Source organism: Labrus bergylta, chromosome 17, assembly GCF_963930695.1.
Source record: "Labrus bergylta chromosome 17, fLabBer1.1, whole genome shotgun sequence".
In the NCBI taxonomy this organism is placed as follows: Eukaryota; Metazoa; Chordata; class Actinopteri; order Labriformes; family Labridae; genus Labrus; species Labrus bergylta.
Genome location: NC_089211.1, coordinates 24,945,723 through 24,973,018, shown reverse-complemented (window position 1 = coordinate 24,973,018; position 27,296 = coordinate 24,945,723). Strand labels below are relative to the sequence as shown.

The 27,296-nt window shown below is 40.9% G+C and overlaps 1 protein-coding gene across 1 annotated transcript in view; it reads right to left on the bottom strand.

Annotated features, from left to right (window-relative positions):
- erbin (erbb2 interacting protein) overlaps positions 1-26,344 on the bottom strand; it is a 70,779-nt gene extending 44,435 nt beyond the window's left edge. Inside the window, exons 1-2 of the mRNA XM_020653835.3 lie at positions 25,706-26,344; positions 13,875-13,949 (exon numbers count right to left, since the gene is read on the bottom strand). The gene's annotated coding sequence lies outside the window, so the exon portion shown is untranslated. The remainder of the gene's footprint in view (positions 1-13,874; positions 13,950-25,705) is intronic.
- Positions 26,345-27,296: the final 952 nt, after the last annotated feature.

Below are 27,296 nucleotides of genomic sequence, written 5' to 3'. Positions count from 1 at the left end.
AACTTGCAGTGAAGTCCAAGAGATTTATAAGGATGGCCTTCCAGCGACCACCATTAGACTGTGTCGTCCACCGCCTGCTCTGACCTCCACCTCAGCAGCAAGAAAGTGTGGACAACATGAACGCGAGGACTACAAAGGAGAAATCCTTCCATATTATCCCATCTGCATTGATTCCCTGCAGGGGAAAATGATGATGAAGTTTGTTGTATCACATCACTTTGTCAAATTCTGATGGCTGTGCAGATTAATTACAATGAAAAGTTCAATTTGTGTGAGTATTATTGCTGTGATGTTGTCAGACAGATATAATAACAATCTGACCCCGTTAGTGGTAAAAAAAAAAAAAAAAACAACAATCAGGCAAATTTGCCCTACGAGATTAGCGTGTTGTTTTTCTGCTGGCTGAAGCAATATATTGGACCAATTCCAAACGTATTATAATACACTTTTAGGCCCCAAAGCATGTAAGAATATGGCTGAAGAAAATCCCATTTGCATCGTCTAAAAGCAGTAATGTTGATGTTGTGTCTGAGTGAGTCAGTGTGTGCATGCATGTTTCTGTGTGTAAAGGGTTAAACGGAAACGAAAGTGCAGCATCCGACAGTAGCAAAGCAGCTTGCGTTATTTATAGCAAAATAGTACTCGTCTGGTTGATACAGCAGAATGTGATTAGTAGGGGCTAGCTCTGGCTTTATGAAAGGAGCTTTTGATCCAGATTGCAGGGGACTGGTACAGGATTTCTGGGCCAAGGCTGAAATTTTACTTTAGAGGTTAAGGGAACAAAAACAATGCAGAAAGAGAGAAAAAACAGACACAAAAGCCCGCGGAGCCTGTGGGATATACTTGAACTGCTTCTGTCTGTGAAGGAAGCGGAAAGAAAAAAAAAAAAGAAAAATCACTTCCTCAATGCAGGGCGGAACGCCAGCGGGCTATAGGGCTGTTCTCTTACCCTTCCTATACAGCAGGTCTGGCTCTTCTCACATGGGATCATGGCCTTTCCCAAAGAAGTCCACTGTAATTTCTACTGACAAGAAAGCTTGCTTGTTGGGATTCACAAAATAATTATCCAATCCAAAAACGTTATTTAATGAAGTATATTTTCATTGGAAGAAAAAAACCCTTGAACTTTAAAAAGGGGCTGCTTTTGTCTGTACATCTGTTATACATATTTGTGGTGTTACCGACCAAGCCTCTCTCTCCAAAGAAAGGTGGCATCCTGGGTAATGTATGCATGTAACGGAGCTTATTTCAAGTTTCCATTAATTGCTAAAGTTGCTTTCACACTTGCATGTAAACTCCAGAAAAACTTTTTTTGGGGTGAGCTACATACTGTATGTGAACGCAAACAGCTGAATTTTTCACTCACCTGCAGCATCCTAGTATTTTTTCTGCAGAAAAGCCATAGTGAGCTGATGTGAAAATGCAGCAGGATATAATCAGGAGGCTTCACCTCGAGCGAGTGCGAGAGGTTGGTGACGTTTGTTCCCTGTGATTGGTACAGGATCATATTTTGAGTCCGTCAAACTACACGTAGCATTGATTTAAAGGAATTGTTTTAAATACTCTCATTATAGCATCGTATAGTTGCAACCTCTGCCACTTCCGCAGTTTATTTTCCATCACTTCTTGTCTCAGGAGACCACAGCGATGACAATTTTTGCCTTTTGTATCTAAATACATTGGGACTCTGTCTAGTTTGTCATATCCACGGTATCAACAAAAGAAAAAAGAAGAACATGCTGGTAAAGAGAAAACATAATAAAGGAGTTCAATTATGTGCTCAGAGATGCCCTCCCATTTGCTAGTGGTAACTTCCTTCAATATTTCCTGCTGCGTCACATCCCCTCACCTAAACTTCCCACATGTAGCTTACCCCCCAAAAATAGATTTTGCTTATATTATTATTTATTTATAAGCCCTGCTGGCTGTATTATTTTATTTGTATTATCCATTAAAAGCTGCTGCCAAGGAGCCAGTTATACAATCAAATGTATTCTTCACATGTTTCAAGTATAGCTGTCCAAAAAAATATGTTTGAGTATGTAGGTGGAGAATCAGGTGGGTGGGAACATTTCTACCCTGACGAGTTGTGTACAAGAAAGTCCCTAGTGATGTGTTTCCTCTGGGCGCCTCATTAACAGCATCACATTCAACTCCAGCTGGCACAACAGGAGAGCTGCTGCTTCTCAATAATGCAGTGAGATATTGAGTTAAGAGGACAGCAGTTCAGCAACTGACTAAGACAAACAGAGCAATGTCTCCATGCTGCAGTGCATACTTTCAAACCAAGGTCACAAACCAAAGAACAGCTTTTGACGCATATCCACGCCTTCTGATTTTACAACCTCTGGCATTTTCCCCACAGCGGGGCTTGGTAACAAAAAAACATAGTAAGCAAGCCGTGAGTGCAAAACCCAAGTAACAGGAACAGACGGCTGGAATTACAGCTGAAATAAGTCGAAAGACAACCCTGTTCTCAGTATCCGCAGTGGCGGGGGGGGGGGGGGGTAATGCAGCTTAGTGGAACCTGAAGTTCCAGTTTTTGCTTTCCCTCTCCCTCTGGTTTTGGTTCTCACCAGCGCTCATAGGTCTCAGTGGTCTTGCATGTCAATAGAAAACAAAACCATGATTGTTTTCTTTGAATTTGTGAAGAAATGAGGGTAGGTAATCTGATCTGTGACAAAGACAAAGTGCCTTTTACAGCATCCTCCAAATGTTCTACTCCGAGCAGGCTGGCTCTGATAGACTGAACTCAACATGAGCACAAAACTCAGAGCTATTTACACATTTACATATAACCTACACACATTCCTTTATGTCAGAATATTATTCAGTAAGGCTTTGTTACGAGTCTCTGTTAAAGCAGGAGAAAACAGTGTCATTGTTGCAGCAGAAGGCCACCGAGCCTCATCTACTAAGCAGGCTGTACTTCTCCTTTATATCTTTGTAACAGTTTGCAGTTGTTTTCATGTTAAGTATCAGAGAGCTCATTAAAACAACAAGCAGGTCATAAAGTACAGAACACACTGCTGCTGAAATACTTGGATGAACACCAAGAGTTCAAGTATCTTAAGTATTCAAAGAGGAAAATACATCAGCTCACTGTCAATCCACTATCTGTTTCTCAACTTCCTATACAATACCCAAAAATTCCCGTTTTCCCTTCCATGTAAACATGATGTAAACCCATCTGACAACAACACAGCCAGCGAGACCGAGCTTCTGACTCATGGTAGACAGTCATGACTCAGAGAGACATTACAAAGAATATAATCAGAGTCTTAATCTGTACAGGGATCTTTTATTCTCTTCATTGAACACAGCTGGTTTTGAGAAATGTTAAACACACTTATTAAAGCAGTCAGATGTTTAAAATCTGTTTCTCTAACCCTGTTCTTTGGTAGAGACAGGCTGTTGAGAGGGGCTGCGAGCTGAGCTGCGCTTGGCTTCTTTTTAGGCCAGAATTCCTTCAGTATTAATCATTCACAAGGAGCTGAATTATCTGCTGTTTTTCTTCCTCTTCAAATCAAACAGACTCATTAGTTAAACTGAATGAAGCAGATACACATCACACATGACTTTCTCTCAACATATTAGTAGGTATTTTTGTAGGTATTGGGGGGTCAGGAGCTAAGCTGTACCTTAATAAGCTCGCTAGCTGAATAAAATTACAATGTCGGGAGATGCTTAATGGCTTTAGCATCTTGAAAGTGAAATATAGATTAAACTAAACTAAATATAGATTTAAATTGAAGTAATGCTCCTCAATCATCACTTCTGGGCCTCCATACATGTGTAGTGGTGTCAACAGAGACTCTTTTCCCCCCATGTTTTGGTTGACCTGGTGCGCCAACGACAGCATACAGGTGAGTTTGGGAGAGGATAAAATTCAACGACTGGATAGTATTCAGACTGGGGAATATGGAGAACGTGGACATAGCGCCAAAGAAGACAAAATATGATCATAGAGAGGCTAAACGCGCTAAAGTGTCTTTTCCAAAACAAGGCTGAACCTTAAGATGGCTTTCTCCAGCTTTCGGGCACTTTCAGGGATCAGCTAGGGATGATTAGTGACCGGTGTTGGTCAGTGGTTAGCTTATGCTAGCTTGCCAAATTAGCAGCTTTTCCATTACAATACAAGTGAAATTCTCAGCTAGCTTGCAGTGTTGGTAGAAGCAGGAGCCCAGGAGGAGGGGCACAATTTGAATGTTGTGTTTACAAGCTGCAATGAACATTTCTACTGACTCCACCTTTTAGAAGAGATTTTGTATTCCTACAAAGTCTTTGTTTAACTTTAATGCTTTGCTGAAATAAGCTCAAGAAGTAACATGATACAGTTTATTCTCCATTTTAATCTCAGTACAATCCTCACAGGGAGAGGATCTCAAATATTCTGAATCTAGAGCGCCTTTACTTCCATTCCCTTTGAGATGAGGATCATAATTACTCTAATGAATAATTCCCATGTTATTTCTTTAGACACGGATGGGCCGGGGGCAAATGAACGCTCGTCTTATTTTCACTTCATTTGTTCAGGCCTTCACAGCTCTGGAGGTTACGGAGATGTCACGGATCCCCCAGAGAACAACAAAGACTGGGAATTAAACCTTCCACTTCCAAAAGGTTAGGTCCTTTGTATCATGCAGCAAGGTGACTAATGAACATGTTTATCTTCTGACCTCTCATGCCTGTCCTACAATCCTCTTAGCACTGAAATGTCATTGTGTGAGAATGAGCAGTGGTTCTCAAACTATGGTACGCATACCACCGGTGGTACGCGGGCTCCTTGTGGTGGTACGCAAAGAAATCTCCACAATATAAAAAAAACCTGTTCGGCATAAAACAACATTTTTTTTTGTCGTACTCTTATCTTATCGGTCTTGTATCTATTGAGTTGTATTTATATCAAATGTGTTTTCCCCTCTAAATTAATCTAGTTTTTGCAACAAACAACTTTAATCTGCCCAAAACTGTTTGTGCTCAGAAGCACACAAATAATGAGTTTTTTTGATGAAGTTAAATACAACTTACTTTTAACTACAAACCAAATAGGCCATCAGCTTAAGACAGGATTTGTAACCTTTTAAATGTCGCATGTCAATTTACAATATCTGTCGGCTTTTTTAGTGCGCCGTTTTTTTACTGCTGCTCGACGTCTCCCGTTTCTAAAACATATTCTACAAAAATGAAACAGACATAACTTTTAGTCTATTATATTGTTGGCTATATTAGGCTATGCATTTTAATAAAAACACTGCAAAAAAAAAAAAAAGAGATAAACACAGATGCTCCTCCTCCTCTCTGCAACTGGGTTTGTTTCCCCGACATAGAGGAAATCATTGACCAACACGCGCACGCACGCCAAAAATAACAACAACAAAAACACGGCTATCTATGGGCATGACAAACTATATAGCCTGGAAAAAGAACTGCAGAAATCCATAACATATACAGCGGCGAACAAACAAACAGATGAACAAATGAACGATTGGCACCTTGGACAGCGCCGCGGCACGTAATGCACAAACCTGCGGCAAAAGTGCTCAACCTTTACAGTGCACTTCCCTCTCACAGGGTGCCTGCACCCCTTGCAGGAGACAATGGTTATATTTTTCTTGCAGTGCGTGTTTGTCTGACACTGTATGTATCTATCTGTCTATGGTCTCTATCTATCTATCCTATCTATCTGTCGTATCTTTGTTAAATTCCTGCGCATATATATGAAGTCTATAAATAGGAGAAATTTAACGAATAAAAATTAAAACGACGGCGCGAAAACAATCCAGGGAAATGTATAATTTTCAACTGCCGTCAATATGGAGGCGGCGGCGGTTAGAGGTATAAATGCTCAGAAATCTTGTGTGTTTTATTTTAGTTACACATAGACTTCAGAAAACATACAGGACACATATTTAAGAAAAGTCATTGGATGAGAGGCTTGTACTTTTTTATTTAGAAAGATTTATTTGTATTATAAAAACCCAAACCGTCTGTCAGACGGTCTTGGCGGTTCTAGTGTTAACGCTCAGCAGGAGTCGAGAGGGATTTTTTTTTAAAAAGGCAGTTTTGCTATGTTGAACGCAGAGACTTAGAATACAGCGGCTCTGGTTGCACAGAGCCTGCAGAGCATGCGCCTGCACGCTCTCTCTCTCTCCCCCGCTCCCTCAAGCACGCAGCAATTTTATGAATAAATGTAAAATTAAATAAGAACAGGTGGGATATATACTTGGGCCTAGGTATCGTGTTTGTGTGGGAAACACTGGAGATTAAGTATTCTCAAACAGGTTGTTGGTATAAAGTTTTCATTTTTATTGTGCTGTACTTTTTTGGGGATTTGGGCCAATGTCAGTGTTGTGTTAGTTTAAGTGAGAGTTCTAGCACTAGCCCTTAGTAGTCCTATAGTGTGGCTGCCAAGAGTCAATAATAAATAACCTCCTATGTAAAATGTGTGTAGAAATAGGCCTACAGTGTATTTTGACATCTACCATAATGGTGGTACTTGGAGAGCCAAATATTTTCAGAGGTGGTACGCAGTCTAAAAAGTTTGAGAACCACTGACGTAGAGCAACTCTTTAAAAGGCACTTTAAGTACTGTTAATTGATTAACAAACATCATATCCAACAAAAAGCTTAAAGGACCAATCAGTAAGATGTGTAATGAGTGAGATAATAAAGTGAGCTTACTATCTGATCAGACATTAAGGAAACATGCTATGTTGAAGTGCTGGCTTCTCTGACAACAATGCAGCAGCCAGTATGTCCTCCTTCTAACTTTAGATTCTGCTCCTGAATGCTCTGGATTTGTTTGGACCAGAGAAGGTAGGCGCTTTTAAGGCACCCCCACATAGCCGTTTTGGACGCCCCTCGGTTTGTCAGATATGAGAGCAGTTATCAGGTCAACAGGTGTTGCAGCGATGGAAGCGGTCAAGAGAAGTGGTTCAGATAGAAGTGATTGTACCCGACCTAAAAAGCCTCTGCATGTTTCTAATAAGCTCCACGAGCAGAAACGTGCTCAAACTAGGATCAATATTGGAGATGCTTTTGAAAAATGGAGAGAGGTTAGAACACAGAAAGGTTTACAGACCCATGCAGAGCTGGATAAACACTGAAGCTTCAGAGTCCACCACATGGTGACCTGCGTGAGCATCCACTCTAGAGAGGAGGGGGGGGTATGTAACTTTAACACTAGGTGTCAAAGTTACATACTGCTCCTTTAAAGTTGAAACGTATAGTTCATCATTATTTGTTCGTCATTTTGCTTTCCTCTCTTTTGTGTTTAAAAATAACAACTAGACTGAACAAACTTTATCTTGCATTATTGTCAGTTTTTAAATAAATCAGAGAAAATTTGAATAACACATTCAGGACTTTTTTTAATGCTTATTTCAAGTTGTACTAAACTCCTGCTGAACCCTGACCTCAAAACCAAGGTTCAAACTTAACCATGACTTCTCTGTACTGTTACCCCCCTAACCCTAACCACACAAAAGGTTTTCTTTATATAATGCAGGACTAGTGTCATTGTAGTAAGCTGACATAACTATCATAACTCACTGTCTACATTTGAATGTTAACAGCTACAATGCATCATCAAATCTGCACATATTTATGAATAAGTCAAACAATGTATTCAGTGTATCTCTCACAACGACTTTACAGTCTTTATATTACATAGACAACCGACCTGAACAAGTGCACACAATAAAAATAGTGCACCCTCCTCCAGAGCATTTTAAGAACTACCTGGTTGAGTCTCTGAAAGCCACTTCCTGGCTACAGTTCTGCTGAGAAGAGCAGCGGGGTATCCTGTGAGACAAGCTCACCGCAGCTGACGACTGACGTCAATCGTCAATTTCTGTATCAATGCAAAGAATGTCAAAGCTGTGGCACCCTAATGTAGGCCTCTGTCTCGTGTTCTGATGTCATGATTTTAGGTATCTTGTGGGCTGTATGTATTGCTGTCCTGTTTTAATGCATGGCTTATGTTTCTTTTATGGCCGCTACTTCAACGTCTATTTTTATGTTAGGACAGGTCAGGAGAATATCCGGAGTAATCATCCTGAAATTAACTAGATATATATTTTGTTAAAGACAAATTAAATCAGTGCATTTGATCTCATGCTGTTTAAAATACAAGCCTGGATACATGGGGAGCATTCTCTTCCTCATTAAGGTCTAACCAGGGCATCGACAGAGTCCGGCCTGCTGGTTATAAATAGTATCCTGCTCCATAATCCCTTCTGCCAGTAAGTTCTTAATTAAATATGAGATCCTGTTAAATATAAGCCCCTGAGATGTGTTTCTGCAGAGAGGAGACCCGGGCAGCGACATTAGCTCTTAATAACGCTGTTGCAGTCACAATAAGGATTATAAAGCAGAGTCAAGATAGTAGTTTAAGGTTCTTTCTAACAATAGATTCTCACTTTAAGCTTACACATAAAAATGACTCTACCACTGACGAAATGCAGCACCCTGTAGTTAATTTTCAACCATATTATACTTCTAAATCAACCAAAACATATAGATTCTGGTTCATCTAGCCACACTTATTATTTGTTTTATTGCAGGCATGAACCCCAGCAGCAACAATAACCTACAGCATTAATGGTACGGCAGCTGCAAAGGCGTCTTTACAGCCTGCTATCAAACAATACAATGCTTTCCTATAATGATTAATTGTTTAATAAACGAGTATGAACAACAGGCAGCTGCTTCAATCGAGTGTGCACAATGGCAGCAGCAAAGAAACACAAAAAAGGGTCCTTGTGGTGACGTTTTGCACGTCCACTATTGCCTTTAAAATGTTTCAATTCAGTTTGTTCAGTGTGTTAGAAACACAGGACGCCGTGTCCCAGCAGCACAAGCCGGGCTCTCGGGTAGACGGCGCTCCCCGAACCTTCAGCGAGGTGATCTCCCAGTCACCACCGTCGGACTGTGTCGTCCCCTCAACCACCGCCGTCCTCATTCATGCACGGCCTGCTCTATCCTCTACATCAGCGGCAAGGCTGCCTCTCATCCCATCTGCCCCTATACCATTTTTAAACTCTTTAATTGGATTGTTTTAATACCATTTTTCCCATGGTGCACCATGCAACAGTCACAAATATTGATACTATGGTTATTTGTGCTTGTATGACACATGAGATGAGAGGGTAATCCCCTCTACCACACACAAAGTTTCCCCTTATTTTAATATAAGAGTTGGTTTTTGTCGCATACGACGAGGCAGATTAGTGTTTACAGTGAATTCACTTTGCTGATATGAATTTACAGAGTTCAAGCGCAACAGACCGAAGACACTCGTCTCGTTTCCAACTCACAGAGCTCGAGAGGACCTGGAGGGCTAACTGCTCATGATATATGCTGTGCACACAGATGGCCAGGGTGGGGAAAAATCTGGGGAATGTACAGTAAACGAGCGACTCGGGCATAAAGGGCACAGCAATGTAAAATGTAATCAACATAAATGAAGGTAAGTATCTTGTTAAGCTTTGAGTTGTACTTATCAACATGAACAAGCCACCTTAAATGTATTCAAAAATAAATGTGATAATGTATTGGTCACTAGCATATTTTTAAAAACCTCTCTAAGTGACAGAGGTGTTTAAAGGGTGATGCTGCACTGGTAAAGCAGGATACAGGGTTACATATCAGCAACAATAACTTGTCTGTTCGTCCATGTGAGTGAGTGAGAAAGACAGAGGGAGTGAGATGCTCTCTGCCAAGTCTCAATAACCAGGTCAGACACATTTAGGTCAGAGCCATGTATCCATGCAGACAACTGCCTCATTCTCCCAGTTTGCCTGCTGGAGAGAATGGAAATGGATTAAAAAAAAAACTCCCCAACAATGCCTTTTTAAAGTCTTAAAGTCTGCTCATCAAAGGTCGTTTTACAGCAGTTAACAATGAGAAAGATAGAGGCATGAACTCTCTCTCCCTCTGGACCTGGTGGAGGAAAAAGCAAACAATGCCCAAACAGAACAAATATTGGCCTTTAATCTAGGTAGATAAACACCGCCCCATTAATATGAATGATGATGTTGAAACCTAACTGTGGGTTGACAATCAGTAATGGCAGGTTTTAATTCACTCAGCTATTAGCTGGATTGCTGTCAGAGCAACACAAGATACTGTGCGTCATCATCCGGAAAAATTCAAAAGGATCTAATCATGCTCATAGCACCATCAGCAGCAGCCATGTCATGGGATAATCAATTAGATGTTCTGGTTAGATATTAGCTCACATGTGTAAGGATGGTGGATTCCATCTGTAAATACTGTTTTTTTTGTTTTGGTTTTTTTTCCTTCTTTTTATTAGGTGCAATAAAGTGACAAACTGGTGATATACAAATGAGGCAAAAACAACAACAAACAGACAAGGTCAGGACAACAGCTCCAAAATACAGTAAAAAATACTGTGGTAAATGTGAGAATGATTATGTTTTAGCGGAAGTTGACTGCAGCCGGGGTTTTGGGGTTGGTTTGAGAAAAAATAAAAGTGTAAGAAAATGCAGTCACTTATAAATTGTGTGTGTGTGTGTGTGTGTTGGGTGTGATTGGTGCACAGGCAGAAAGAGTTGATGGGTGGGATGTTGTGGGGGTAGTTATGAGTTGAGGTTGTTGATTGTTGGGTTCCAGACAGATTCAAATTCGGTAGTTTGATTTCTGAGTGAGGCAGTTAGTCTTTCCATTGATATATATTCGGTGAGTATGTTTTTCCAATGTGCAATGTGGATTTTTTTTCTCGACTTCCAGTTCATGAGGACAGTTTTCTTGGTGATGGTTAAGGCTATGAGGAATATTTTACTGGATGTGATATTTAAGTTGATGGTAGATATGTCTCCTAGTAGGCAGAGTGTGGGTGAACATGGGATGTGGCAGCTCAAGAGTACAGAAAGGTGGTCAGTGATGTCATGCCAGAATTTTCTTTATTGGTGTATAGTCCCATGTGGCGTGCAGGTATCCATCTGTGGTGTTTTGTGAGCAGTGTGAGCATAATTCAGAATCAGTGAAGCCCACTGTAAATACTGTTTATCAAAAAGATACATCTGCTATGTCGATTTATTCTTTTTAAAAATGACTTCTTTCTCAGTAACTCAAACCAGAGTTTTAAAAATCTGTCATTAGTATGAAAGCTAGGAAACAAGTTTGATGCGACAATAAGGGCGCACTCACACTACTAGGCAATCTGTACCAGTGTTTTGGTACACTTCCTTGGCCCTGGCCCGGTTTGAAAGAGGTGTGCTTCGACACGGTACAGGTCATGCACGAGCACAAGCACGGGTACACAACATGGACAGCTGAGTGTTCTGGCTGTATCTGATTAAAATGACTGCAAATAAGCCACAAAGTCAGTGAAGTAGCTGTCATGTTCTCTGTGTTGTTCTCTGATGCGCAGACGCAGACTCGACCACACGTCCCTTTTTGAGTCCACCAGTCTTGTTCATTAAGTAAAGCCGTGCATGTGTTGTATTACTATGTTATGCACGAGAGGTAACCGTGCTCAGGCCCAGTTAGTCCTGAAGCAGTGTGAGAGCAGGCCAGCGGGGGAATAGGGAAGGGGAGACAACTTTGCCTAGTGTGAGTGCGCCTTAAGAATCCCCACAAAAATATCCCACTGTTCAAAATGTCTGCTATATATTTAATTTTAAATATCTGTTAAAGAACAAAAAAGAAAACAGTGCTATGTCAAAGATGAAAGAAGCGACATAACTTTAAATTAATCTACAATTAAATGAATCAGTAATCTGCTACAACTTGTGTTCATTTCATCTTTGAAGAATGCGAAATCATGGGGTTGGATTATTTTCAATGTAAAAAGGATTTCAGTCTGTCTGTAAACTGGCACGACTTGTCCCTACTCCCTTGTTAAACGCAGCAAACAGCCACTGTTAATGTGAATCAATGATGGTCTGTATCAGTCTTTCAGCTGACATCATGTATTGATCATGTGGCTGATGGTGTGCTTAATGGAGCCCTTTAACAGTCATTACATTTCTTTTTGTTTTGCAATTTGATGTTGAATTACAAAAAACAAAAAACGAAAAGAAGTCCAGAGAAGAGCCAAAACATATTGTGAAAAAAAGACAGGAATGTTGACCTTGGTTATGATCCAGGTATCAAATGTAGATTGATGCAAAGCCTGCAGCACAGTGAAAGTTAAGCAAACAGAGCTGCTGGGGCAAAAGGCAAGAAGTCAAACAAGTGAATGATGAAATGCTGCTCTTTAAAAAAATCCTTTCCCAGCTGAAAGATAAACCTGTTCCTGCCAGCAAAGAGGAGGCTTTGAGCAGGAGAGAGACGTTTAAAGCCTCCTGTTGTCTTCACTATTCAGGTCACAAGATGTGTGCATCCACATTGTCCCGAGACAAACTGACTTTATGGTTAACGCAGACCGTCTAGACGCCCAGAAATGTGTCATCTGTAGTCAATGTTTAGAGCACACAGGCCGGATTGAAGGAACAAAGTAATCCAGTTGTGGAAACACAGCGACACGTTGTTCTAACCCGGGCAGCACATGTTTGACGACGTGTATGGATGTGATAGTGACTTTAAAAGGCCCACACACACACCAAGGAGATCGTCGGCCTTCGGTCCTAGTTGGCCCGTTGGTGAGCGGTCGTCGCACTAGTTTACCCATCAGCCCCCGTCTGCCTTTTTTTCGACAACTTGAATCGGCGTTGGTGAGAGGAATCTCTCTGATTGGCTGTTTGGAGGTTTCATTTATCTCCAGGTTTCGACACAGGTTCAGGAAAGCCTCTTTTTCTTTGACTCTAGATTTTTTTTTAACTGGTGTAACATCTTGTTTTCCCGTTAATTTATGCCTTAAAGCCAGGGTCTTAAATCAACTTTTCCACTCTCTGGCTAGAGTGGCAGGTAGATAAAACATCCACCGGCCGGGCAGATTTCTAACCTAAACCTAAATTAAAATCAGTAAATTAATAACCTGGAAGTTCGGCTGACAACTAGCACCCTAGTCTAAGACCACAAAGACAACGTCCTTGACATGCAGAAAGGTTCTTGCCATTCTTCTTCAATGACCATTGCGATTATGTCCAAAACTGCCAATGTTGGCGTTGGGGTTTGTTTTGTGTACAGCAGTGACCTCCGTCGTCACCTCCAGGGGAGAGTAACTGTGTTTGTATGTGTGAGCATGAAAAAAAGTCCAATTAGCAAACATTAACACCAGCACTAGTTTGGTTACCTCTTACTATTGGACTAATCTCATGGAAACAAAAAAGCTGCAAGTTCAAAAAATACCCGCCTATTTGAGTACTAGGCCTAACTCGCCAAAGGAAAATCTGCCACATTTGGCACTTGGCAGGTGTTTATTTCTAACCCTGCTAGGAGGCCTCTCTTTTTATGTATGTTGACGTGTTTGCAGTATTACAAAGAAAAAATGATTCTATACATGTGTGAATCTTATTGCTGTTTTATATCAAATTGCCTCCAGACTGGAGCTCCCTCGTTCCTGTTTTTTGTGTGACAACATTGTATTTTATAGGATGCTGACTGCACACAGAGCTTGTTTGGCAGGTTATCATGTGCCTTGGCTTCAGAGAGAACAGGGTGGGGTCCTCTTGTTGTTTCTTGTTAGAGTTGGATAAAATGTTAAAATGAAAAAAACATCAGAAAACTGTTCAGGGAGACAGGTTTTCCTCAAAAGCCACATCCAAACAAGAGAAAAGAAACTCCATGACAGATTGAGTGTACTTCTAATTGCTGAGGTTAAGTGTTAGCTAATTGTGAAAAACAAAAACAGGCCAGACCACAAACTAATAGCTGTGTAACCTGCAGGGTAGAGTTCCTGTGATGATTAAGATATTAATAAATGATAGCAATAGGAAATGACATGAATGGATGGCCTCACATACCTTGTCATTTAGGACTCAAGCGCCTGGATCCCAATGGATGGCAGAGGATAGATCCAACAGCAACAAGCTGCTTATCTAACGAAAAAAGGAGAAAAAAGAAAAAGGCAACATAAGCACAAAAGTAAACAACATCAACTGCTTCAGATAGACTGGTATCCTATTCTATCCGTTAGGGCGATACTTTTAGTTTAACTGGAATCCTTACAGAACGCCGTAACAAGCTCCGTCATCTTTACGTCTTTGTACATTCATATAGCCCTGTTCAGACTGCAGTGTCAAAGCCTCATTTACACCCCTGTGACATTTCAACTTTAATATGAAAGCCGCAGAAGCGTACTGTGGGGCCAAGGTGAACACCTCCTCTGTGCAGCTTTTGGATGTGTATGTGGAGCTCTGTGCTGTTCTCTCTCTCTCTCTCGTTTCGGCAACACAAGGTGAATTCACAGACCGGGATGCAGATATTACGCTTTTGAGAAATCAGTATGAATGTCTTAAGGCATGACAAAGATGGAGCTGAGTTGCACTTTAAAACGGGCTTCTGTTACTATCTCTGAAGGAGGTACAGAAGTGGGATAACTTTGTCCCCCCATTATGCCTTTGTAACATTCACAGTGAAGGCGAGAGGCCACAGTGGTGTAAATATCCCGCCTCCAACGAGCAGTTTGAATGGGGCTTAAGGGTCAATTCCTGCATCTCTTTATATAAAGCTGTAAAATGAGTTGCTATCTGATTCTCAGGATTTACATAAACAAACAAAGTTCCTTTCTTTTTTGCATATTATGGAAATATTGAAACAGCTGTAAAGTGACATTTAAACATGGCTGTCCAGAAAATCTGACAAGATCTAAAAACTAATAGTGACACTACAGTCTCTTGCAACTAATGTGATGTATTGATCTTTAGATAAACCCTTCCAAGCATTGATGGAAATCTGCCAAAGTCAAAACAGATTAATTGGATTAGATTAAGCTCCTGTAAGATGTTCCATGGTGCATGATAATAAGCAGTCAAATTTAGGTCAAAAGAGCCTCTTTCTCTCTCATCGTGTTAAGTTATGCGGGCCGAGGATTGGCTTTGCAAGTGTGGATGCTAATGTTGGGTATGTTCGGAATAGAAAAGATTTGTCAGCAAACACTCGAGAGAGCTGTTGAACAGGGCCTGCATGTATTAAATCAAGATTATGGGGGGGGAAAGCCTCCTCCTATGTGCACAGTGAGTCCTGCCTCAGGACATGAGAAGAAAAGATAGAAAACAGAAACTGCTGAACACTTCTGCAGAATTATTGTAATGCACAATCGAAATGTTTTTATTCTGCAGAAATCTGTCTATTGTATGGAGGTCATCCAGCTCGTCTTTAAAAAAAACAAAAGCCTGAACGAGTCTCAGCATTGGAAAGCGACAAAATCTTGCCTCTCATGTCAGAGCACAACACGGGAGTATTGTCCCTGCATGCCTGCAAAAGCATTAGCCTTGCTGGCTGATCTGAGACAAAACCGCACCAGCTAAAAGATAGCATCATCCCTCCGCTATCTCCATCGAGCACAATAGAGCTATAGAGGAGGGAAAAGGGGAAGGGATGAAAAGACTGAAGAAAAAAAGGGGAGGTGAAAGAGAAATTTTGACTTATTCATAGGGTCTCCCAATCAGCTGGGAACACACTGAGCTGCACTGACTCATTAGTTTCTGCTCCACTTCCTCTTGGGTCCTTTTTATCCTCATCTCATCTATTTGGGAGAGTGAATCTTTGACAAACAAAACAAGTTCCCGCCATCACGTGCTGCAGTAAAGCAAGAGAAGTGTCAAATTTTTAAATGGGGGTGTTGTTGACAATGGGGGATGGGGGGCATTGCAGCTACAGCCTCAGCCTAAAAGCCTCTTCTCCTCTGCAGCAAGAGCTCAGTCTCTGCTGCAACCGTATACTGTGAAAAGTAGTCGGCACAGGAAATCACCTTGAGCCTTGTTTACACAAACTCTGTCACTGCGGAAGTACTTCGTCCCTTACACAGACTGATGTGCTTCGGTATCAGGAAATGTTTACTCATTTATAGAGACAGCTTATCAGCTGTGAAATATATGTCACTACTTCCTGCTTTCATTCGTAATATGGAGCATCTCTCTGCAAAGTAGGGATGGGCATATGCAGTAAGTTTAATATTCAGGTACTTTCATTATGGAAGAGTCCTTGTCTGAGGAATTCTTTTTATGATAAAAATGATATAGCATGTAATAGACAAGGACTTCCCGGTGGCCTGCTACGTGTTCTATAGAGTGCAGATCATCAATCAATACTGCATTTCTGTAGGACAGCAGCCTTCAAATCCCCTACCTGAGTGAAATGACAACTGATGGATACATAACTGAGGTTTATTAGTGGCGCCTAAAGGATATGAATAGATAGATACTTTATTGATCCCGAGGGAAATTCAAAGCATCCAGTAGCAGGTTACAAAGACGTAGATGTCATGAAATGAATATACAGTAAAGAACAACACCGAGCTCCAATGTATGAATGAGACAAAAATGTATTCAGCTCTGTAGTAACAGCCACTTTGTCAACACATTTCAGCCCTCAATTCTGCTGCGCTCTCACACATCCCATTTTCTCCACTCCTGTAGCTGTGGTTGCTGTGATGGAAGTTAAACTCCTGCTCGACAAACGCCATCAGCTCGCTGAAGCCGACTGCTTACACAAAGTAAATGGGAGTTGCCATTCTGTTGCTTGTCAAGTTTAACGCTGTTGCTGCTGTGATGGTGCTTTGCTTCAGCAACAGGCGCCGTCTACTGTCTGCAGCACTGCTCGCACACTGCTATATGGCGAGAATAACTTCAACATGACATGTCCTACGCGCAAGCCTGCCCGTCAATAGCCCGTCTCGTAACCCCGATAAAATCAAACCCGATGAGTTATAGGCTGTAAACCTGTTACCTTTTGCTGTAAAAACTAGCACTTTTGAATGGGATGCGTTTGACTTCCGGGTCTCTTGGAGCCGACCTCAAGCTGGGCATTCGATTAACTGCTGTTTTTCTTCCGCATTGGCTTCATTTTTCAACGCTGGAGGTTTCCACTTGTTCACACGCAGGGTCCAAAATTAACACCTGCCAAGCGTCAAATGCGGGTAGATTTTCCGTTTGGCGAGTACTTTTCAGAGGGCTATCCGCCACAGGGCGGGTAAATGTTTTATCAAAAAGTCATAGAAACTATGCTATAAGTATTCATTGCGTTTGATGTAGCCTAGCTGCAGCTACTTTTCCCTGCTCCTCTTTCTACTGTCATGACTGTCTGTGAGCATCGCGGGGCACACCGAGACACACCAACATACACTGCAGCACAAAAGCACGCACGCACGCCTGACATCGAATCGAATCGAAGTCTGTGACTTAAATGTGTTATTGATTAAACAAAACATAATGCCTTCTCAATTAAATGTACTGTAACAGATGTGTATAGGACACAAAAACAAAATTTGTTATTTTGGCCGGTAAAAAAACATGTTTGGCTTGTGAATTTTTTCATCCACCTGCCACCTTGGCCGGTGAGTCAAAAAGTTAATTTTGAACCCTGTTCACACGTTTGTTAACTTCTGTATTTTTGAGTGGTGTGTCACATTTCCCGGATGTGCTCATCTGACCTCATTGCCGCTGCAGGTCAACGATGTACCACGATGCAAAGTGCGACTAGTACGCATGACATTTGTTTCTACACAGTGAGAAAAAAAGGCTGTGATGTAATGGCGCACGGACAGCCTTGCGCTGGTGTGTGTGCTTCGGCTGTTTACAATATTGAAGTATGATCAAAAACTGGTCTCTCTAATGAGGCTCGGTGAAAAAGTGCAGGGCTTGATGGTCTTTATGCAGTCTATTACAGAGATGGAGCAGTGTAATGGAGTTGTTTGTTTTGTCTTCTATGGTTATAATGTCATGATTTCTGATTACTGGCATAATTATGTATTAGTAGATGTTATATCAGCTCCTTGTCCTGGCCACTCTGTTCCTTTGCTCTGCTAATAAAGACACACTGTAAGCTCAGATCCAATTGGCTTGTTTTCAGAGAATATTACACTCACTGCAGGTAAAAGGTGTGTTTCATAATGACATCCAACACTGAAATAAGATACTCGTGGATCAGAGTAGGAAAGGACACGACTCAAGGGTAGGCACTAGGCAGCAGATGTAAACACAATCAGTCACATGACTTCATTGCCGGGCCATGGTGAATTAAGGTCAGTGAGCAAGGTGCTGCAGACCAGCCTGTTCCCGTTCAGCCGGGTTTTAAAAATCGCAGCACACCGCAGCGATTGAAAGCCAAACATGGAGCTTCTTTATGAGCCACAATCCACCACAATGACTGTGCACAGAAAACCAGATGTCTTCATACAGCCAGTGAACTGTTACATGATGCACTAAAATGCAGCTCAGGGGATCTCTTTACAAATTAGCAGATTTAAAAACAAGTGTGTAGTGTGAACATACTGTGGATTCAGTGACTCAGGCGTTCACTGGAGGTGGCCATCGCATATGTCCACATTTGCAAATATATGCATCATATAGACCGCGCTAGAGATACATTTTATTATATTTATAGTAAGTGCAAGCAGGTTTTATTTCTGTGCCATCAATTGCATGCCAAGTAAAAACAGCCTACCACAAATTAGCACGGGAATGACTGACAATGACTGAGCAGGGACAGATATGATTACAAGCAGTCACTTCAGATGCATGCACGGGGCATGAAGCATTCAGATCAGATTTGTGTTGCATTCCATCAACTTCACACCGACAAAAAAAGAGACTTATTTTGAACCAAATACAACGCGTCTAAATGGGTTTGAGTCTGTGGAAATGGATTCTTAACAACCTCGCTTGTCCCTGACTTTTTCCACTCCAGTAATGAATTGTGGACATACAGAGTCCATCATATGCAACATACAGATCCAGATCAAATTATCCTGATCTTTTGATCTTCTTGGGGATTTACTAGATTGAAGCAGTTTAGAAACCCAAACCTTAAAGGTCGCATCTTATGCAAAACACACTTCACTATGTTTCTTTAACACTAATATGTGTCCCTAGACCGTCTACAAAACCCTCAATGATGGGAAAAGTCAATTTTCTCCATCTTCTCCCTGCTCCACTTTTCAGAAAATGTGTGCTCACACAGGCCGTTTGGAGATTTTCCCTTCATGACATCCCAAAGGGCAGTAACCCCTCCCCCCAGGTGGGTGACACTCCCACATCTAGGTGTTTGTTCGGCCCTCTGAGTCCGGGGTTTTATTATAGGCATGATCAAATACAGGATCAGAGTGGATTTAGAACAAGAAACTTCACACACGTTTTGGGGAGCTGTGAGACTTATTTACACTGATTGAAGAGGAGGAGGATATGTGACTTTTATAAAAGAAAACATAAACACAAAAAAAAAAAATTTACAGAACAGTACAGAGGCTATAAAATATTTATGGCCTACATTTTTGGCTGCATGTTGCTCTGCAGTGAATATGAATGAACATGAATATGGATGAACCAGGCTGCACTGAAACCTATTACTGTCTCAAACATTATAAAGAAATTCTGAGGATATGTTATCTGACGCAGCGTATATACTTTGCTTAATATTCAGCTGCAATTTAGAAGAGACCTTATATCACAGAATAATTCTGACTTATACTTCAGTATAAATCGAACATGCTTATTACTTATAGAGAAGCCAAGCCGGCCACCCTGAGGACCTTTCCCTCTGTACATGAGGCGTGTCATAACCAATAGGCTATCGGCGCCCTGCGGGGCAGTTGTTCTTATTAAGCTCATCATTCATAAAAAGTAAGAGGGAAAGCATCCTCTGATTAAAGCTTACAGTGACGGAAAAAAAACCAGTATCAAATATTAAACAAACAGGTCATACAGCGGCCCTTGTCAAGAGACTGTTGTCACAGAAACAAGATGCACTTGTTGTGATTTTATTCTCAATGTTTCATCTAAGCGCTCCCAAGTGCAGCGCCGGCCCTTTATCCCTGAAAAAACAAACCAGGTAGATGCCGGCCCTTATTCTTTGCATTAGCCAAGTAGTGCATTATGTCTTCTTTAAGTCCGGTAAAATATATGGCAATGTGTCACAGCTCAAGCTGATATATTGTTTAACTCTGTGACCAACCTAACGCAGTTAAGCTCAGCCTTCTTATCATGTGGCGACAGCCTGAAGACAATGCATTGCCCAGCCGCCTTCTGCAAATAAAATCAGTCGGGCTTTATTGTTTGCAGATCGCTAGTAGCAGAGATATGAGGCTTATCTATAGCTGATGTTGCAACAGACCATTTCTTGCGGGGTTTACGTCTAAGAACATGTCTCGCCTCATTGGTGATTCAAATTCTTCCAATGCAGATGTTCTTCTACAAATGTTTTAAAGTATTGCAGTCTGCTTCTATGACTGCATGAACACATATGATCATATCATTGATCACATGATATCCCTTGGGAGAAACTGAATTCCCTGATGTATGCTTGAATTGACAGAAAAGGTTATAAACTATGATGCAAGTCTGCATTTCTCTGAGGTAAAGACAGACTCTCAAAACCCATTACGAACAATCCATCTATTGTAAGCAAAGGCCTTTCTCACACTTAACAGCCTTTTTATTCGATATTGATATGAACAGCGGTTAATGTACGAGACCTGCTATTTGTTAAGCCGCTTTAATGGCCACTGAGCAACAGACGAGGAAAGGAAATCAATAAACATGGGCTCATATCTTTGATTTATCATTATGAAATCACAAAGTGGTGGTAAGGTATTGCTGCAGGTCCACAGACGTTCCTCGTATTGTATAATGTATGTGCGTTGCAATGATTAGCCTATTAATCCATCACTTTTTAAATTATGAAATATATCTAGTCATAGTTCTGGTGTCTTTGTTCCTCTATGATGGTTGGGAGAATATCTTCACAATTCTAATATTAATTTATCAGACGCTTTTATCACTAGCGACAGAGAGTCAGAACAGTACAAGTAAGGATCTAGAGAGGAGGGAACAACGACAGGAAGTGAAAACGAACAGCTTTACACAATATTTCCAAATGTCATCTTGATATTTGGGGAACAGTAATCACAACTTTTTTTAATGATTTCTTACATTTTTAAGACATATTCAAAGGAGGAAGTTACAAGTGTAATCAAAACCGAAATGCACTGAGACGTTCAGCCCTGAAGAGCAGCCACAGTCAGTATCTCACTGAGCAGACACATTTGGTTCAGAGAGGTGTGTCAGTGCCTTTAATACCCACTGAGTCAGGTCAGTGGGACTGAAACATTGCCATGAATTATAAATATCAGCTGGGGACATCCCTAGTCTTGATTTAGCCTGCTCCAGATCAAGTTAGCTGTGCAGCAGCGTTGGTTATCATGGTTAATCTAACCTTAGGAACCGTGTCACTGTTGGATAATCAGAAATAGGAATCATTTCTGAAAACTCCTGGCTCTTCCTTTATTCTTCCTGGACGTGGCAATGGTTCGGCCAAAGATGGGTTTCTCTGGTGGCTGACTAATCCCATGAACTTGTTTGTTGCATGACCACACTTGCACACAAAACCAAATCAAGTTTCTGTACCTTTATGGATGAACACTTAATCATTACCAAACTCTTCCTGACACTGTTATCAGAAGAAATGTCTTGAAAAGTCATGGAAAGACTCAAAGTGAACCATTAAACTGCACAGGGAAACTCCCAAACCAGTTGGAGAACATGTGCAAACACAGAATTTTACTAACTACTTCTTAAACAAAGATGTCACACCAGTTCAAACACTCGAGTGAACTGTGTGCAGAGAGGAGCGGTGTTAAGCAGGCTGCATGAAAATGACAATACCATGTTTATCCTCCACTCACAGGAGTACAAGTTAGCATCACGGCTAACAACAGCTATGAGAGGAAAAGATGCAGCAGAAATGTGCAGAACAGACTCACTCATGGAGTCGTATGTTAACATCACTCATCACTTCATTCAGAAGTGGGCTTTAAAGACTGCAGTCCTACAGACATACAGCGCTGATGACGGACACAATATATAAAAAACATAGTGGACCACCGAGAGGTCTGTATTCGTCAGTGAGTAGTCGAGGACTCGTTCACAAGGCCATGGACTGAAAGTGAAATCTACACATGCAACAGCTTGTTCTCCATGCACCTGCTTTAAGAGGGGGCGGGCAGGGTTGCTTACACAACAAAAGTCTATCAACCAGACACAAAGCACAAAGAAAAAGAAACCCACATCAAATCTTTACTCATGCGTCCCCTTTTTGATGCACGTTAACTAAACACATTCATCTGCAATGAAGACTACGGTTGTGTTTTCAGGGTGATCTTATGACAAACTATTAAAACTGAAACTTGAGTTTAAATTATTTGGTTTAATCTCTGAAAATATAAAAAATGGCCAGCTGGCAGTGTTTTCCCTTTTCCACACAAACTGCAGTGCATAACAAGCTAAATACAAACTGATACACCTCCTGACAAGTTTGGCCACCGTCAGGATGACTCGTCAGTCTCTAATAACGTCATATGAGTGCTAAAACATTCAGCAAATGTTCTTAAGGCCACGTCATGAACGACATTGTTTGCAAACTGCTCTAGGATATATCTCTTTTATTTTCCAAAGAATTTAAAAAAGGGCACGTTAAACCAGTTCCAGGGAAGTGCACTTAGATGATCACATCACAAATATTACAAGGGTAACTTCCCTAAATGTTGCCATTAGACAAACACATTCACAGTCGCAGTAATCTGCAAACAATCCACGTTTGCTCACGCTCTGAGTTCAGCAGTGGTACGGTACGACACAAACACACCCTCCTGACCCCCAGCTGTTTTCTATTCAACTGATATCCCATAGGTTCACAGGTCACCATGACTGTGTCCCATTTCAATGGGCATTACATCATCTTAAGGCAGTAAAAATAAAATTTCATTGGGCTTTAAAAGTTACCCCCATCAGGGAGAGTCAAGCTGAGTTTGAACCCGGTCAACAAGACACTTCGATGCTTTAAAGAAAAAGAGGAAAATGTGGCTTGAACTTTGGTGAACTTGGTTTTATCCATTGGTATTTTTACTTCAAGTCCAAATATGATAGATGTATGAAAATAAAAAGCCCCAGTGGAGGCATTGTGGACACTGAAATGACCATTTCAAAGCCACAAACACACAATGACAACAAGGGAACATGCCTTGGCAACTTTTCTTCAAATCCTTTGCTTTCGGGGCACCGGTACCATAGTGGTTAGTGCGGGCGCCCCAAAGCTGTCTGTTCCTTCTCTAGTTGAATCCCAGATGAGTAGCACAGGGCACCTATCGAACCTCAAGCTTTAAAATGCTATATCAACAAAAAATAAACACATATGGGGCGCAAGAAGCCTAGTAGTTAGTGTGTACGCCCCATGTATGGAGGCTACAGGCAGCCCAGGTTCAAATCTGATCCATGGCTCCTTTCCCACATGTCATTCTCCACTCTCTCTCTCTCTCTCTGGTTTCTGACTCTACCAAATGTCCTATCTCTGAAATAAAGGCATAAAAATCCCCCCCCCAAAAAAATCTGAAATAAAAATCCATTGCTTTCTTTTCGAGTCCAAGTGACACAACAAACTGTTACGCAAGTGTTTCTGTAACAATACAACTTTGGCACCAGTTTGAGAAAAGGAACAGTGCAGCTGAGGGCCTCTGTTTGACTAAACCTTATCTTCCATTCTTGATAAGCTCTGTTGTAAATGATCACACAGGGATAACTTCAGGCAGGAAATGGTCACCAAACACGAGTAGGCTTTCAACACATCAACACATACCACTGTGGCAAGACTCTAGATTACAGAGTGCATTATACTGAAGATCAGCCTGGCATGACATTGTTTGCTTCTGGTTTAAAATGATCAAAGGAGGGAGGAAGATTAATGCAAAGTGGATTGTAGAGTCTGAGTGAACAACAAGGAAAGGGAAGCAACAACTAGTTTATGGCTGATTGAATGGTTAAGCTATTTTTTTAAGTTAAAAAAGGTCCTACTTCTAGCTTGTTTCCCGTTCCTAAAATGCTATTTTTTTCTGGATTCTTTACAACTATGTAGAGTATATGATATCAAATTTAAAATCCTCTGATGCAACACAAATTTCAGAGCATGTCTGACAGTTCTATCAATCTATCAGCTACTCTCAGATGAATTAGTGCCAATTGAACAGTTTCGGGGGATTTTATGGGGGATTTAGACGGGAAATGCTGCAAACACAGGTGTTATTTAAAACATGCAAAACCGCAGACTGACAGAAACTTTGTTAAAGCTAGAATATGCTCTCTTTATTTTTGTTTATCGCAATTCATATGGCTATTGATCACTGCATATGTTTTCTCATGGAAACGAGGGCTGGGCGATATGGACCAAAACTCATATCTTGATGTTGATTAGCTGAATGGCGATACTCGATATATATCGATATGTATTTTATTAACAGTGAAAACACATGGAAAATAAACTACCCGTTTGTGAATTTAAAAAGTAATGTTATAAAATAAAAATACTCCTTAAATACAATAAAAGAGAGAGAGAGAGAGGGGAGGAGCAGGGTGAAGAGGGACAGACAGTCAGTCATCATCAGTGAGATGAGAAAAAGGAGACCTGGCACCTCTGTAATGTTATTTTAATGCAACATAAACTATATCCATATTAACGATATTGTCTTACTCTATATCTTGTTTGAAAATATATCGATATATCTTAAAAACTCGATATATTGCCCAGCTCTAGTGGAAACCTCTACTTACTGCCTGCAGAGTTTCTGTAAAGTCCATCTTGCTAATTTCAGGCTTTAGTTCATCTGGATCATATCATAATTACATCTTTAATGTAATATCAGATAATCCCCAAAGATGCATAAATGTGTCACTGCGTTTTAAAACTTAAAACTGCTTTGGATTGTGGCCCAGGAGCTGCAATGATTTAGAGGTTGACAAGATCCACAATGCATGCATAACATCCTGCAGTCACCACGAATGTCATTCAGGTGGTTTTGCACCTCCTCAACATTATATGCTTCATGATTTGCCGGAGATTTTTCGTGAAGGTGGCACATAAAACTATCACACACACACAAAAGCACATGACATTGATGTCCTAAAAACAAACCTATAGGAGATTAGCTCCGACATCTACTGTATGTCCAACTTTAACAGGATTAAATGACATTGGAGTTAAGTGGGAGGGGTGGGGGGGGGGTAATCTGATTAGTGAAGTGGTGAGAAAATTAAAACGCTGATATGTTGAGGGTGCAGATCTGAAATCCCTCCGTCGGTCGAAGCTGCTGAAGCTGCTCTGCAACAAAAGATGTGACTGCTGCTGCTGCTGTTGCACTGCAGCTGTTTACATTACAATGTGGATGATAGCAAACTGTAAACACGTTAATGATTGCTTCTTCTATTAAAATGCATTTCACTGTGCCATATTTAAGAGACAGCCTGGTGGCTCTGAATAGATGAAGAGTGCACAAACAGTCTGCCATGTACAGCTGTTGATGTGAAACACACCGAAAACAGACAGCTGCTTTAATCTCCTGTTACCGTCAGAAAAACCCATTTTAGTGAATTAAATACATGACCACACATTATTAAAAACTCGAACTGTTAAAACGAGGCTGTGTGGGTGTAGTTTAACTGAAAATAACCTGAATTAAATGTTAATTTAACTCGGGTCGGACAGCATCAAGAATGGGACCCTGTAACGATACTGCGCCGATGCTAGCGGCTGTTAGCATGCTATATATATAAGGGGCCCCATATACAGAACTTGCGCAAACAAAGACACTTACCTTTGATTAATGTCGAGTCAGTGTGTCGCTTTCAGGCGTCCAGGTTGTTGTCAGGGTGTACTTATCCAAAATATGTGCAAAAGAGAGGGCATTAGCTTTCCTCCGGGGGTTTTAAAAAGCGTAGTTCAATGGGGGTATTTTTGTGCTAATGTTAGCATCGAGCTAACGTGCCCCTCTTATAACGGCTGGCCCTGAACATTCTACTGCGCGAGCTCTCCTCAAGTTGTTCCAACGTTTCCGTCCCGCAGTTGATTTCACAATAAAAGCATGTAAAGCTTCCAGGTGTTCACTTAAAAAAATAAAATTAAAAAGGGGAAGACGAAGGGTGGAAAAACGATCCTGGATGTTGTAAGACTTTTTTTTTTTTTTAGCACACAGAGCATTTAAAAAAACCCAAAAAACAAAAACAAAATGTCCACAAGATTCAGCAAGGAAATACAAAAAAGACCTCCGACAACAACGCGAGAGCTTTTTCCTCTAAAGTGTGCCGCACCCAGGTGTGTTCACTCATAATCCCCCGGGCAGCTTTTCGACACCGACGAGTTTGAAGCTACATGGAGGCTATTTGAGACCAAGAAGAAGAAGCGACACCTCTCTCTCTCTCTCTCTCTCTCTCTCAGTGTGTGTGTGTGTGTGTGTGTGTGTGTGTGTGTGTGCGTGTGTGTACATGAAGAAGTGGGCTGTCCACTAGAAGTCGCCTTTCCAGCCCAAGTGGTGATGCGTTCACTGTCTCCGACACTTTCATTTAATCCGTCTCTCCAGGGGGGCATTCAGGGGTTCTCATCTCAGCCCCTAAAGAACTGGTTCCCAATTTATTTATTTTAATTTTTTTTGGCTCGTCAACCCATTTTGACTTTGAAAACACATTCAGCTTTTTTGCTAAAATGTATTTGTTTTGAATCCTGTAGACATTTTTCTACTGTGTTGCAAGTAAAAAATAATTTTAAACCACATTTAGGGTTTTTGTGTTTATTATTCTGGACAGAGGAAGAAAGGCTGGGGTGACATTTCTGCACAATGGAGACTCAAAGATGCAGCAGTGTCCTTCTTTTACATCAGTGTAACTACAGGGAGACACTGAGGACGACTATCTACGGGGAGCCTGAAGAAACAAAATAGCATGAGGTTAATCACGATAATAAAATCAATGCATTCATTTCAGACCTTAATTAGCCGTGATTAACTAATCCTGACAGCCCTAAAATATATACAACAACAACAACAAGAAGAGGAAACATGACAAGTGACTACAAATAAAAGACTTAAAAGAAAAGTGCTTAAAGAAAAGTAAACTGACTAAAATGGTAAATGGACTTGAGCTTGTGTAGCACTTTTCTTCCCTTTCATTTTAGGTCTGAGAAAAGAGTTTAAACAAAAAACAGGACAGTATTTTAATAAAACACATCTATGTTTCAGTTAAAAGGTTTATTTACAGCAGTTTTACGATTAATGACATCACAAATAAAGTCAAAGACGAAGGAAACAATAATTCTATCATCAAATAGCAACTGTAATATTACATTTTCTTCACCATTTTGAACTCTCATATATGTATATCCTATCCAGTGGCGCCCCCTGGTGTACACACCAC